The following is a 14268-nucleotide window of genomic DNA, read 5'->3' on the forward strand; positions in this document are numbered from 1 at the left end:
TCAGGTGTGTCGCTTGAAAATATCTGTAAAAACAATGCAATATGGCTACCATATTGAAATTTGGAAATCAAAATTCAGATGGTGCTTGGTGCACGACAACGAGGATGGAAAAAACTTGCGAATCTGTGGATTGTTTGTTCATTGTTTCTGACTTACACTTCTCCTCTACTTCCTGCTCCCAAAAAAACAAAAACAAAAAACTCTTTGTTGCCAGGAGCACACAAAGAAGCTCGGGTAGAACGACAGAGGCAGACTCACTTGAGAAACACAACCACAAACACACAAACAGGCATTTGTATGCATACAAACCAAAACTAATAAATATTGTTTATTATAAGCTATAAATATATCGATATGGGAATGTTCTATATAGGTGCATATGAAGAGGTCAAATTTACATATAAAATAGCCCCACACACATACATAAACATGAAATATGTATGTACATGATTAAGAAAAGAGTAATACACACATAGACACCTCCGTGCATATGAGCCAATATATGAAGTCACACACAGGGGCAAAAGTCAATTTACATAACAGCATTTTGGAGCCTGAAAATGCAAACTGGTCTCAGAGTGGTGGTTGAATCATCGCTCATGCAGAGTTGTAAAGGTAAGTCAAGATGATCTCTGTCACAAATATTTGGAGCGTGGAAGTACATACTGTGCCTCAATTGTCATAAGGGGAACAACATGAAAAATATTCCGATCGTGTTCTTAGCAGAAATTAAACATGCTAAAAAAAAAAAAAGTCACCAGTCAACCAGACCAGTCAAAAAAATTGGAAACAAATCTGTACATGAGGTGCGGCATTTAGACACAAAAGGAGACAAGACATGGAAATTAAAGTCTTTTTAGACAAAAAAAATAATCCTAATATGGTTTATGGCACATACAAAGCTGGTCTATACTGTCTGAGTTTGCTCTCAAACAAGTCTTGCTATAGATGGGGAAATAAAGGGGGGAAAAAGGAAGTGTAAAATTTAGCAAAAAAAAAAACAGGAACAGCTCAAAAGATCCCTTAACTGACCAAGCACTGACAAAAACACAAAGAAAATACACCATTCACATGTCATTGTCATGAAAACATAATTACACTTTTGCCAATTGAATCACATGAGAAATTGATCCCGTCCGATCATCCTTGAGACTCTACTTTGCTCCTTCACGGATGGAGATAGAGTGGGTGAAGTGTTTGTGCTAACAAAGTCTCAAAAAGCGCAGTCTTCCGATAATTCCAAATTTCCCAGGAGAGATCCGTATCTCACTCCACATTGTTTTGTCATTCAAGCCAGTGGGAGATCAGTACCTGAACTATTGGAGGGGAGAAAGCAAATGGATGAAGTCTATTCAACTGACTATCTACTATTCTCCCTCAAAGTCTCTCTCGTATATCTATATCGCTTAATGGTCTGCACAGTATCTCATGGCCATGGGCTAGATCTTTAATGTGTACATGTTGTTGGGTGTCTATGGTTGTATAAACTTCCTCTACCCAGCATGCATTTCTCCGACTGCAGGGGCTGAGGGACAATGAAGATGCAAAGCAGGGGGTTACATGAGTCTAAAGCCCTGCAAGGAGTCCTCCCTGATGGTAGCATCCCAACATCTTATCCAACGCCTTTATCAAAGACATGCTCTTAACGCCGCATGCTCCTCACATACTCTGACGGGCTCGGAGCTTCTGACCCATGGTGCTGAAGTTTTTTGAGAGGCAGGGTGTCCCAAGTACAGCAATTCCCTGCCTCCCTTTAGTGTTTTTCTTTACAAGAACGAAAAAGACCTCAGTGACAGCCTCTAGTCTGAAACGTACGGGAGTGCGGCTGCACACTCTTATCTTCGTCAAGAACCGTCTTCCCTAAATGTCTCCAACACCCCCTCCTAACAACACACAAACCCAAGAAAGTTCAGTACATACACAAAGGCGCGCACAGACCAGCACGACTCCCCGGGCATCCACTAAGGGATTGAAGCAGCGTTGTCGGACAGGCTTGGCATAGGCAAGATGGAAAGTCTAGAAGAGAAAGAGCAGCAAAAAGACAGATTACCAAATGGGAAGAGCAGGATGCGCACAGCATTCCTAATCAGCTGACTGCTGACTTGCAACTCCACTACTTTCATCGAGTCTATGCAAGGTCACCTGTGAGATGAAGTGAAACAAAGTATTCCAGTAAATGGGGGGTTGAAAAAAAATGCCTGTCTCAGATGGCTATTTGGTTACAACTAAATTTAGAAGGAAAAATAACCATCAAATTTGTTGTATTTCAAATACTTGTAATGGGATTTGAGAGTTTGTGCTTGAACCTTTCTTCAAGATGTGATCAATCAAACAACACAAGAGACTCAGCATGGGGTGAACTCCCGTTGCAAACATTTCAGACTCACCTGCGACATTCCTCAGTGCCTGTTCTCACTCTCACACGAATAGTTCTACAAATAAAAATCAAAGCATGTTTTTTGTCACTTCTAGATGAAGGTTAGTGTAAAACTGTCACATAAAAGATAGAATCAGACTTTGTATATTTAAAAAAACGAGTTTTGACTAATGAGAATTTTAAACCTACACCTGTCTATCTACAATTACCTACAACTTCTTTACTTATTTTTCTAAACTGGGGACACCAGATGATTTTGATGATTTCATTTTAATTGTGCACTGGAGAGTAAACACGCTAGCACGCTATCATAGCATCCTCAGATGTCACTGACTGCCCCTTAGCATTGCATCACATTAGTGGCCTATGGACTGCACCAAATTGATTATCTTCTATTGTTGTATGAGAAGAAATATAGTTTAAAAAAAAAACATGGAGGGAATAAATGTTTTCTATACATAATTTATTTGACACCATTAATTGAATTAGCTTTATTTGGAAGTAATTTGATTATTAGATGAGTATTCAACTTACTACTATCCTGGTTGCCTGCAACCAGTCAGCGGTGAACAACTTGTGCCATCCTTGCCTTTCTGGACTTGGTTTATGGGCTGCACATAATCTCCCGCACGTCTTTGGTCTTTTCCGGTTTTGAAAATGTTTGCAAAGCCGCGAAATCCCCAGCAGTCATTGGCATCACGGTATTTTGTGAAAAGAGCACAGGGGTTTGAAAAACAAGAACAACAACTTTGGTTTGAGTCTTGTCTAGTAGATGGTGCCATTTATTTGTCATAATATAACTTGGCAAATAAATTACACCTTCAGATTATGAAAAATCCCCACTGATTTCAGTGCATATGCTAATATTAGCTGCTCATGCTAGCTACTGGTTGAATGGTGACCTTGTTGTTACCAATTACACTGAGTATTTCAGTGATATGATAGCCAAAAAGGATTTAACATTGAGCCTGGAGTTGACCGAGCATGAAGTGAAGATTGTGAGGTTACAGAGAGAAGAGTAAATGCCACTGAACTAGGTTTGGCTGCTAGTGTTAGCTGCTAGCGCTAGCCGTGTTGTCATGTGTGGGCAATGGTTTCAGGTGTCTCAACCACAGAATTTTCCTTGACTCATTTTCTACTCTTCCACAGTAGCTCATGGGACTTGGTTATGTAATTGTTGTGTAATCCTGACAATCTAACAAACCAACTAAATGGTGATCATAACAACACCTCTTGCACTTAGCAGAGGGAATAATTCACAAAGCCATACAACTTTTGGATGCTTCCGTCACCTCCATGATTGCACTTGCTACTACTCAAACCACAAGAAAGTAATTTCTGAAACAGGTCAATGTTTGTTCATGAGTGTAAGTGTGTGTGACAGAGGTTTTTCCTTTATCCTTTGACCTAGATTTAAGGCAGAACCGAGCAGGACATGAAAGACATGCACCTCCCTGTGGTGCAGGGTTTTTGTGCAACCTGAATGCTGGCACACACCGGCACAGCCACCTGAGCAGAAAACACTATTATGCATACTCACAGTCTAAACAGCCACTCATGACGCATATGCTCACAAAAATGTATGCATGTGCACACATCATCAAAATAAAAAAATAAATATAATTAAGTTCACCCAAACATGGCAGCACACCTGCAGCCTTTCCTGACAAGTCTCACCTTTGTCTTCTCCATGTACGCTGCATATTAGCTCAAATAAATTAATCTGCATGCACATATTATTTCAAATCGCTATTTAAACAAGAAATTACTAATACACAATATCCAACATATGTAGATTATCAAGTGTGTTGCTATTGGCAACTATATCTCAGTATCATTGACTGTGTTCACAGTTACACAAGTTATCGCATGGTCACAATATATAGCTATCAGGCTGCCTAGGTTGAAGGACTTTCAGGTTTTCAAATTCTCCAGCTAATCAGTGTGACATATTATAGCATTTTGACCTAAAGGTGGCGTGGGCGAGAAGAAAAGGGCGCCAGAGATAAAAAAAAGTGGTTTTGTCTATTCAGGTCAAGGGTGGCTTATTTTCTGTATTTTAATTAACGTGAGGCAAAGCCTTAAAATAAATACACGGACTGAGCACCAACTGAAGCAGGTTTACGTATGTCGATCCGTGGCTTTGCTGAAAATGCGGAAGCGGCATTCCATCAACTCTGAAGAGAAGAACCTTCAACCTCAGTATCTGAATGTGGTTTCATTGGGCTGATAAAACCTACACAGTGCAACATCAAAATGCCAGGCCCTTTGGCATGTTGCACTCCATACACAACCGTATTGATGGCACACTCTGTCACAGAGGCAGATAACAACGAATTTGGGATTTACCACAAAACTTTACAATTACAATAAAATTGTTACTCTCTTGCAGCTGCAGCAAAGTAGATATACATAATTGTGTTGTTGCTACAACATTTGCGGAGCACAATTACTTGTGCCCCATAGGCCAATAAAAGAATTGGCAAACTAGGGGCTAACGTACCCCTGGCCAGAGAGTTGGCAGGAACAGGAAGTCAGACAGTATTCCAAAATCAGCACTCTAAGTTTGAAGAAAAAAGCCATTAGCAGTGAATAAATGCATCCAGCAGCATCCTACCTCTATTAATCTGTGCTCTGTATTAAATACAAAGTGCATACAGTATTACAAAATGTCTGCCTGCAGCATCACCAGTAAGAATTATTTGTATGATGGTGCACGCTAAGGCCATTAAACCCGGAAACATGTTTATGACTAATTGTCTCATATGATTGACACACACTGGACAGACAGCCATTAAGGGGAATACATGTAAATCAAACAGCCTCCTGCTGGTACATACCTCCCAAACAAAGAAAAATATTTCACAAAAAGCACATATTGTTGTTCAGCACTTAAAATCATTATTACCACCCCATTGAACTGCTGCTAAGTTCAATTAATGTTTGACAGCTGTTCTGCTTGGTACTCAACATTAAGGGTTGGAATCGGGGGGTTAGATCACCAAATGATTAATGAATTTTGCCCCACTTGGGTGGGTGTGACAATCAGTGGTACTTTCATGAAATACCTTTTCTAGTTGCTTTACCTTGAATCAAAGTATGTAGAAACACAAGGAATTTGCATCCGGTAGTGTGAGCCACTTAAGTATTGCAGAAGAAGCAACAACAACAACAAAAATAAGCTTAGTCTTGTAGAAGGGGTATCCGCTTTTGATTAAGGGGGCATGAAGCTAAAACAATTTTCGTCCACACCATCTTCCGTCATGCCCAAGAGAGATAAGGTTGTGCTGAAAATAATGGTAGCTACACAAAATATTGACAGTTAGGGCATTTTCACTTAGAGGTCTACTCACTTTTGTTGCCAGGGGTCTACCAGTACACCTAATGGATGTGTATGTGTTATTTTAAGGGAAGAATACATTTACACTGTTATATACCGTATTTTCACGACCATAAGACGCACCTAAAAGTCGTAAATTTTCAAAAAAATCGACACCGCGCCTAATAATGAGGTGCGCCTTATGTGTGCACCGAGTTCCAAAATCTGTAAATGTTGTGTGCGACTTCAGTAAGCGTTCCGTTTGACGGACTGTGTGTGGGTGTGGGAGCATTTCTGCCGACACATTGTTTATATACAGGAAATGTGGTCCTGGTTGTGGACTGGCAGGCATGAAGGGAACCCGAAAGACTCAACTGAAAGATGACATCGTCAATCCTCAATCAGGGCCGGATTTCCTAAATTAAGACACAGATGGACGTCCTTGATGCTTTGGCTATTTAAGAGCGAGTTACGCCACAATTTGTGAATGGATTGTGCATGTTTGGGCTAACGTGTCTGCCTGCACTAATGTTCGAGCTTTCACAAAAGCCAGCATCATTTCTGAGGAGCCGCACGGTATCGAGTCTGACTCTGACAATACTACAATGTTGAGAAGGAACATGACGTGTTTGATGGAGAACTTGCCCAGCGGCTTGTTTCAGATACAGAAGATGAGGACTTTGAGGGATTTGTGGATGAGGATTGATCAAAATAAAGGTGAGTACATTGTTAAATACTTCAACTACAACCGAACTCACTGTTAACATTGTTAAATACTTCAATAAAATACAACCGAGTTTTGCTCCGCTGCCAACTAGCATGCATGCTAGCGTGAAAGGATGCTCTACCGCATGTTCTAAGCTAGCGAAAGTTTTACCATGCCTGAGCCCAATAATATGGTGCTCCTTATGTATGTGTTAAATCCAGCAATAGCATCCATAACTGAAATTGAAAACACTGATACTATTCATTGTATCAAGGTGTAATTTTGTCAGTGTTGTCACATGAAATATATATAATGAAATAACGGCAGAAATGTGAGGTGTGTACTCGCTATGTGGACATACTAGGTTCGGAGTATATAATGTAGCCTTGGGTGTAAACATGTAAATAGACATGTAAACAGAGTGATAAATGCAATATCCCATACACCCGTAAACTAGAAGATGACAGTGATTGAGCATTTCTCGTTAATTTCAATAGGTTACTGCCTGCTTTATGTTTGTGCTATTGACGATATAAACATAGCAATTGAAATGGAAATGCCCTTTTGACACTCAATTTTTGTTTTTGTGCATATGTTTTCCATACTTGAGAATTACCTTGTACCGGGTACGGTCTCCTCGTCCTCTCGGCCCATTGAAGCCTGGGAGCTGGCGCACATGGTTCCGGCCCGTGTTACAATGCATAAGGACAAGAGGGAATGAGCAGGCTAGAGGGGACTCGGAGGCATAAAAGTTCTTTTCTTCTCTGCCCTTGCCTCTTCTCTTTGAAGCAGAATAGAGGGTTGCCACGGCGATGAGTTTGGTCCGTCTCCCACAGTGTGGTGTGGGAAGAGCAGCAGCTTGCTGTGACATTTACTTAGAAGCAAGGGTACAGACACCACAGTGGAGAAAAATGCTTAAACATACAACGAGCGGAGAAAGAAGCAGCTGACATGTAGTCAATGACAAACACCTGTATCATCGCAGGTCTCAGTCGCTTTCGCAGCATTTCAGGCCTCCCACTTCATTTGCTCTCATTTTCATCTCGCCAGTAAGCCAACACATATTTCCATCCTGATCACAATCACTGCCAAACTCATGTACACAACCAGGCGTTGTGGCATACACAAAATGCACGAACAAACAAACACATGGTGCAACTAAGCTATGGCCGCTCTACTGAGAAGCCAAGCCGCAAGCATGCCAACAAGTTCTGTCCTCCAAAAGTGGGAAACTTGGCAAGGGATTGTTGTGAAACACGGCTTTTGTTTCATTTTTCGGCACAGGAAATGGCAAAACAACAGAACATTTCAGCAAACTCCTTTCTATTTCTTATCTACTGGTGCAAGCGTGGATGCTTGTGCTTGCGGTAGCATTTTGGGAATGAATGGATTTCTTGCAGCTTCAAACTGAGTCAGCTCAGAGGATCTCAGTAAGAACCATCTGAAGTTTGAATTTAAAGGCAAACAGGAAGCTGGATTAGAAGATAAGAGTCAACATGGATGGAATGCGACTGCAGGAAAAACATTTTATCAAATGCACCCAAATGTGCTATTTATTTTAGGGAATCTCCGAATGAGCGCATTGAAATACAGAGGGCTCTCTGTCGCTCATGAATAGGCTTTGTATTGCTTCAGCCTAGAGCTCTAGTTGAAAAGTTCACTTTTAGCCTACATCTTTTATTTTGGACTTGAAATAAAGGCTTCTTTAATGAACAAAATGTGCTTCAAGGCCATTAATGTAACTGAACAGTGCATGATGATACACTCCAAAATGATTAGAATTAGAGATTTTTTTATTTTATTTAGATTTGACATTGCATTGAAAAGATGAGTATCTGACCAGATATCAACATTTCAGCTGCGAGAAATGTCTTTAGGGCAACTAACATGCCTACGGCAGCAGACTTCACCTGCTCCAGTGCTAAATATGAAGAACAATGGAAACACTCAAACCTTAGGGAAGCTGTAGTATGCTATCCTAAAGAAGACTTGACCTTTGTGTTCAGCAGATGGTTTCATTCACACAGATCTTGAATCTCAGTTGAACCACTGGATACGATCTCCCTTATACCCAACCCATCATAGACAGTGAATCAGCCATATTTTTCCTATGCTGAAGTAAAAACTAAAGAAACTGTTAGGCTCCGCCTCTGGGGATCAGCAGGGTTGAAATCAAACCAAAAAAGCACCTGACTAATATGGTTTATTTCCTGAGTTTTTCAAATCAGGCAGTAAAATCATGGTCCATGAACTTTTACCATCTTTAGGTGACTCCAGCAACTACAGCGGAATCGTGTTGATCAATATTGGCAGTGAAAATAATAGCTTGGTTCAATCTAAATCTGATCAGATCGTGCCAGGATCACAATGTGGCTGTCATTCCAATCGACATACAGTTTTCTTCTGTGTTCATCATTTGCAAGAAAAAAATCATCAAACAACGGAAGTCCTTAGTGGCTTTGCAAATCTCACAAAAAGTCAGTCAGTGTAGTCTGTTCATGACATTACAGACACTTTGTTGTCCTCCCATGTTACTAAAAAACAGAAATGAATTCCACAACAACTTGAGGTCCCCAATCGGAAGACTTACCAATCCTTTGTGCGGTAAATCAACGATGCGCTCTTGCACATACACATTTTGGAGTATTCTACTCAGCTCTTCTGCGTCATGCCTTCCTTCATGCCTCAGGCAGTCTGTTGCACAGCCGCGGCACAGGCAACTTATTTAATCTTTCAAGACTCCGTGCAAAAACAGAAGTGTAAGGCATTCTTATTCAAGAAACTACTGCATGCAGACGGCGCTGCCTTTGTCTCTCACTCAGAAGCTGAAATACAAGGCCTCTGCTCAGTCTTGAGATCAGCCTGTGAGGATTTTGTCCTCTGCCAAAAAGAGACGGTTGTTTTAGTCGAACATCAGTTTTTCCAAGAAGCAGCTTAAACGGCAATACCTTGCAATGGTTGAAAAGTGAATTTACATCGGATCCCTCAGATAAACAACTCCAACAGCATGAAAGACAAACTAAATACGTGCATTGGCAGAGCTTTAGAAACTTTTGGAATATGAGCAAGTGAGTCTGGAACAACAGGAACTTCTCATTACAGTACAAAGTCAGGGTTTATCCTGCTTGCATCTTAAGCACTCTCAGGCGAGTCACCAGGAATGATATATATATATATATATATATATATATATATATATATATATATATATATATATATATATATATATATATATACTACTTCAATGCCACAAATTGAAAATGTCATGTGCCCAGAGAATTGTGATAGATATTACATTTTCATCACTGCTTGAGAAATAGTTTTTATCATGCTTGAGAAACAATCGTCACACTTTGTACTCACATCGACTTGTTGTCAAGCAACTCAAGTTGCACGTTGTGGCAACAGTGGACAAGATAGTCGTCCATTGCTGGAGTGCAAGCTGGCGAGACTTCCTTGTTCGCTGAGCCGCTCACTTGACTAGTGAAAGGCAGTTTGCAACGTGGCGGAGTCCCACCCAAGACACGCTTAGGACCGCCCCCTCATTTGAATAACATTTCGTCCTGGAAGAGCATCTGCAGCATGAAATAAATAAATGTGAGAGCAGAGCGTTATTTATTGATTGATATTTAATTCTATTTATATATTTATTTTTATATTTATTTGTATTTTTTTCAGCTCGTTTTTAATTTTAATTTTTTACTTATATTTATTTAGTTATTTATTTATGCATATATTTATTTGTGTTATTTTTATTTCCATTTATATATTTTTTTTATTACATTTTTGAAAATTATTTGTATATCCGTTTTTATTTTCACTTTTAGTTATTCATTTATTTATTTATCCAGTTATTCATTTTTTTATTTTGGCAGTTTTGGTCCTCCATAAGTGCAGCCCGCCCCCTCAAAGTTCCAGCCTGGCTCAGCAAGACTCTGCTGCTGAGATAGAACTCGGATGTCCCCTGGGGAATTTAATTACCCCGGAAATTGTTATTAGTGGGAACGACTCACGAACTGAATTTTACCAAGGTAAATTGAAAAGTTCTCCAAAAGTTCCGGCTGTGGAAAAGCCCCTCAGGTTAAGAACCACTGATATATAATTTGATTGCCCACAGTTAAATTATTCTTTTTTTCTTCATATCTGATTCATGTGCCAGTATGTTAATAGCATGTATTCATTATTAAGATTTCATACCTAAAAAGCACCTTGAGTGTACCAAAAAAAATACTGATTAGAGCAAAATTATAAAGTATTGTTGTTGTTTAATATTTATTCCAGATACAAGATGAACAAGGGTGATACAATACAACATTACAATAATTTGTATGATACATGTATTTAATCAACATGCTGGCATGGTCAAACTTTGTCTCTCTTCACTCCCGGGGTGATATGAGACCAAATAATGTTGAGCAGAAGCGCCATCCTTCTTTGTATCTAATCTTATCAGCCGCTGGAGGCTTTCCCTCCAAATCAGCACGGTCTCAAACGTGCTCTGTCACTGCTGTGCGTCCCATCGAGGCGAGTGTCAGTCTCGGGAGGGGTGGTCACTAACTCTGTCGTAAATGAACTCTGGGATAGAAACCACCCGAGCGAGATGAGCCTGGAGGGAATCTTCTCACCCTGAGATGAGTGATTACTTCTTTGGCACTAAGTTATGCTAATGCATTCATTTCCAAAAGCACCATGATTATTTAGAGTTCATTGCCAACTGTTTCACATTTTTTACTCACTTGCTATTTTATGCAAAGACATTTTCTTTTTATTTTGCAGGCGCTTGTGTTGGCACAGTAGTATGCACGCCAAGGGAGATAAGATGGGAGAGATTTTAGATGATTAAATTATTCTTCTTCCCCCTCACTCTAATTTGTCCTTGATGTGTGAATGAAGCAAATCAAATATGCCATTTTTTCCTTCCCAATGTATCACAAGTGACAAATTTACAAAATGATATTTGAAGTCAATATACTGGTGAATAGTGTCTCTGCTTCATTGGACATTTATCATAGGATTCCATCTCGTCACTGGGATCTATGTTATCACTGTGTACTCAGTGGACACAATATATTAGAGCTGTGTCAGAAATTCTTAACTAACAATGGACTATTTGTGTGAATTTTTTTTTATGTGGTGCTGTACAATTCTACACTAGGCTTTATTCACAGGGGGCCCCGGCCCCCCGGAAATTGTGGTTAGGAGCAAATGTAGCGCACGATCACAGAATGTAATTGTCAAACAAGACCGACACATAATTAGTTATTGGTTAAACTTCAGTGAATGAGTTGTGGTTGGACGAAACTTACACTTACCAGGTGTCGGTATTGGTGTCGATACCAGCCTTATTTTAAGGTATCGGTACTCGTGACGTGGCCGATACCAATATCGGTCGCCCTCTTGTGGCCGTGTTATGATCAGGAACTAGAAATAAAAAATTTGAGGAATAGAAAATTGCCATGAATTTCAATTTTTTAGGAGAAATACTATATTGGTAAATATATGTATTTCTTTAAAATGATTTGTCATAGGGGGGATATGTAGCATCGATATTTGGTATCGTATCGGTGACTACTGACAAGTTGAGTATCGGTATCGGTCTGAAAAACTGGTATCGAATATCCTGACTTCTAAGGAAATGTTTTTCTTTTTAGTTAAAAATGGCTGACCGTAACTAATATATTGCGTTGCATTGTGGCCAAAAGTAGAATCCTAGTCAGTTATTGTATTTAGGGGGGGCTATACATTTTTATTGTACAGTAAGGAAGCCGCATGCTAAACTAGCGATACGTCACACACACTCTGCTTCTTCTTCTACTACTTTCTTTTGGGTGTTGGCAAATACTTTTGGTACATTACCACCACCTTTTTAGCATGAAAAAGAAGGTGGCCACCGGCGGTAATGCATGACTGCTACTTATTTTAATTATTCTTGCATTTCTTTTTCTACTCACTTTTTTGGGTTGGCGAATACTTTATGCATTAGGTCTTATTGTATTTGTGCACAAAACATTTTGCTAGTTAGGGCTATGTTGACAATTGTTGGTTAACTGACTTGTGATGATGTCTAACTTGAATATCCTTAAATTTCTGTTGGAAGCCTCTTAATAAAGGCCTAACTGCACACTCCCAACCAAAATACTCAACAGTGGTCGAGTGTTTACAACCTTCACCTCCCAAGATGATTGCAGGTTCAAGCACCTGCTAAGTGGAAGAGAAAAAATATGAATGAGTTCTTATCATGGGTTAGAGCAACCTCCAAAATTTAATTTATATCGAAATCATACAAAAACTTGGAGGTCACCATGATTTACGGCATAAGAGTGTTTTTCATTATTTTGGGCTTTTTTTTCCAGAAAATCTCCCTTTCAACATGGGAAAGGAGTTCAGTCTCAGTACAATATGTCCATTATAAAGCAAAATCACTCATTAAGAGGGAATGTACACCACAAAGTGGGGCTGACTTCACATGCGAGGCGGGGGGACTCCTTGAGCTCGAGATGGAATGTGGACGAAGAGAAATTAAATAATTCCATGAAGTCAGACCTTTTGAAAGGAGAGCGTGTCGGGGAAGCACAATGTGAATGAGTGTGGACTTGACTCGATAAGCCAAAAAACGCTATTAATCAGCAGTCCAAAGACGAGAACTTGGTTTAGCAGCTAGGCTTGGCTAACTGCATGATGTGAAGCTAATGTTTTATTCTGCTTTTTTCTAAATGTTATTTCATATGTCTCGGTCTGACCCAGCATAGATTATCATCGCCGTCATCCTATGTAGCTATATGTAACTCTACCAGCTGCCACTGTGTCCACATTAAAGTCATGCTTCTTCAAAGGGTTTGATGTTAAGTGGGCCGGATCAGTGTGTGCCCTAATAAGGTATAAATAACGACAGGTCAAAATAATTCCTGTATTTATTTATTTTTTGGTGCGGATAATTACAAGTAGCCTACATTCTGAAAATATCCCCATTTATTAATGTATTATCTTATTGCACATAATACATAGTACATAATATGAAAGGACTTACCAAAAAGGAGCGCAACAGTTTTACATCAAATTCTGAGTAACAGCCAAATTTCAGAACGTCTTTTAAAGTGGTTGTCAGTGGATCACCCAGTGGACAAAATGACAACAATAACAGTTCATGTTACTGAAACTGCAGTTTGTGTTCTGTCCTTACGGGCCAGATTGGACAACCTGATGGGCCAGTTCTGGTCCGAAGGCCATATGTTTGACACCACTGATATGAAGTCTTCAATACGAACATATTGGATGTCAACCAGCATTCTTGAATAGATTGTGTTAAACCCTAGAGGTTCCACTGTATATTACAAAGACATTTTCAATATTGCTCTTTACAGATTTTTTTTAAGCATTCAGTATAACAATTTCAACATGTCATCCTTTGTTTTTCTTCCTCTGCCTAAAATCGGAATCCCCCGCCCGCCTTTGTCCCTACTTTGCATGCTTGGATGTCATATTCCACCCGGGGTTCTGCATATGGTTTGCAGTGTGGCAGTGCTTCTGCGAATCAGCGTCAGGAGATCTCAGCATAATACTGACTGAATATGTTTGAGCACATTTGCTCCGCTAGTGAGCACGCTGATAATGAAAGGGGACGTGGCTTCCTACCACTGTGAATGGAGGCTGAACTCTGTGAAGGTGTGTTGCAGGAAGGTTGAGGAGCTGCCCTGGGGGGCTAGAGGAGGAGGTCAAAGGAGTTAAAAGAGCCTTTCGGTAAAAAAGACAAAAATGAAAAACGCAGGGAGTTCAGGACAAGGTGATGCTTCAGAAAAAAATTGAAAATGGACAAAATTGGCAGCTTTTTAGAAGCATCCGAAACCTTGCAGGGATTTGTTGAGAATT

Source organism: Leptonotus elevatus, chromosome 6 (genome assembly GCF_054856555.1).
Source record: "Leptonotus elevatus isolate MCC_2025b chromosome 6, RoL_Lele_1.0, whole genome shotgun sequence".
Taxonomy (NCBI): domain Eukaryota; kingdom Metazoa; phylum Chordata; class Actinopteri; order Syngnathiformes; family Syngnathidae; genus Leptonotus; species Leptonotus elevatus.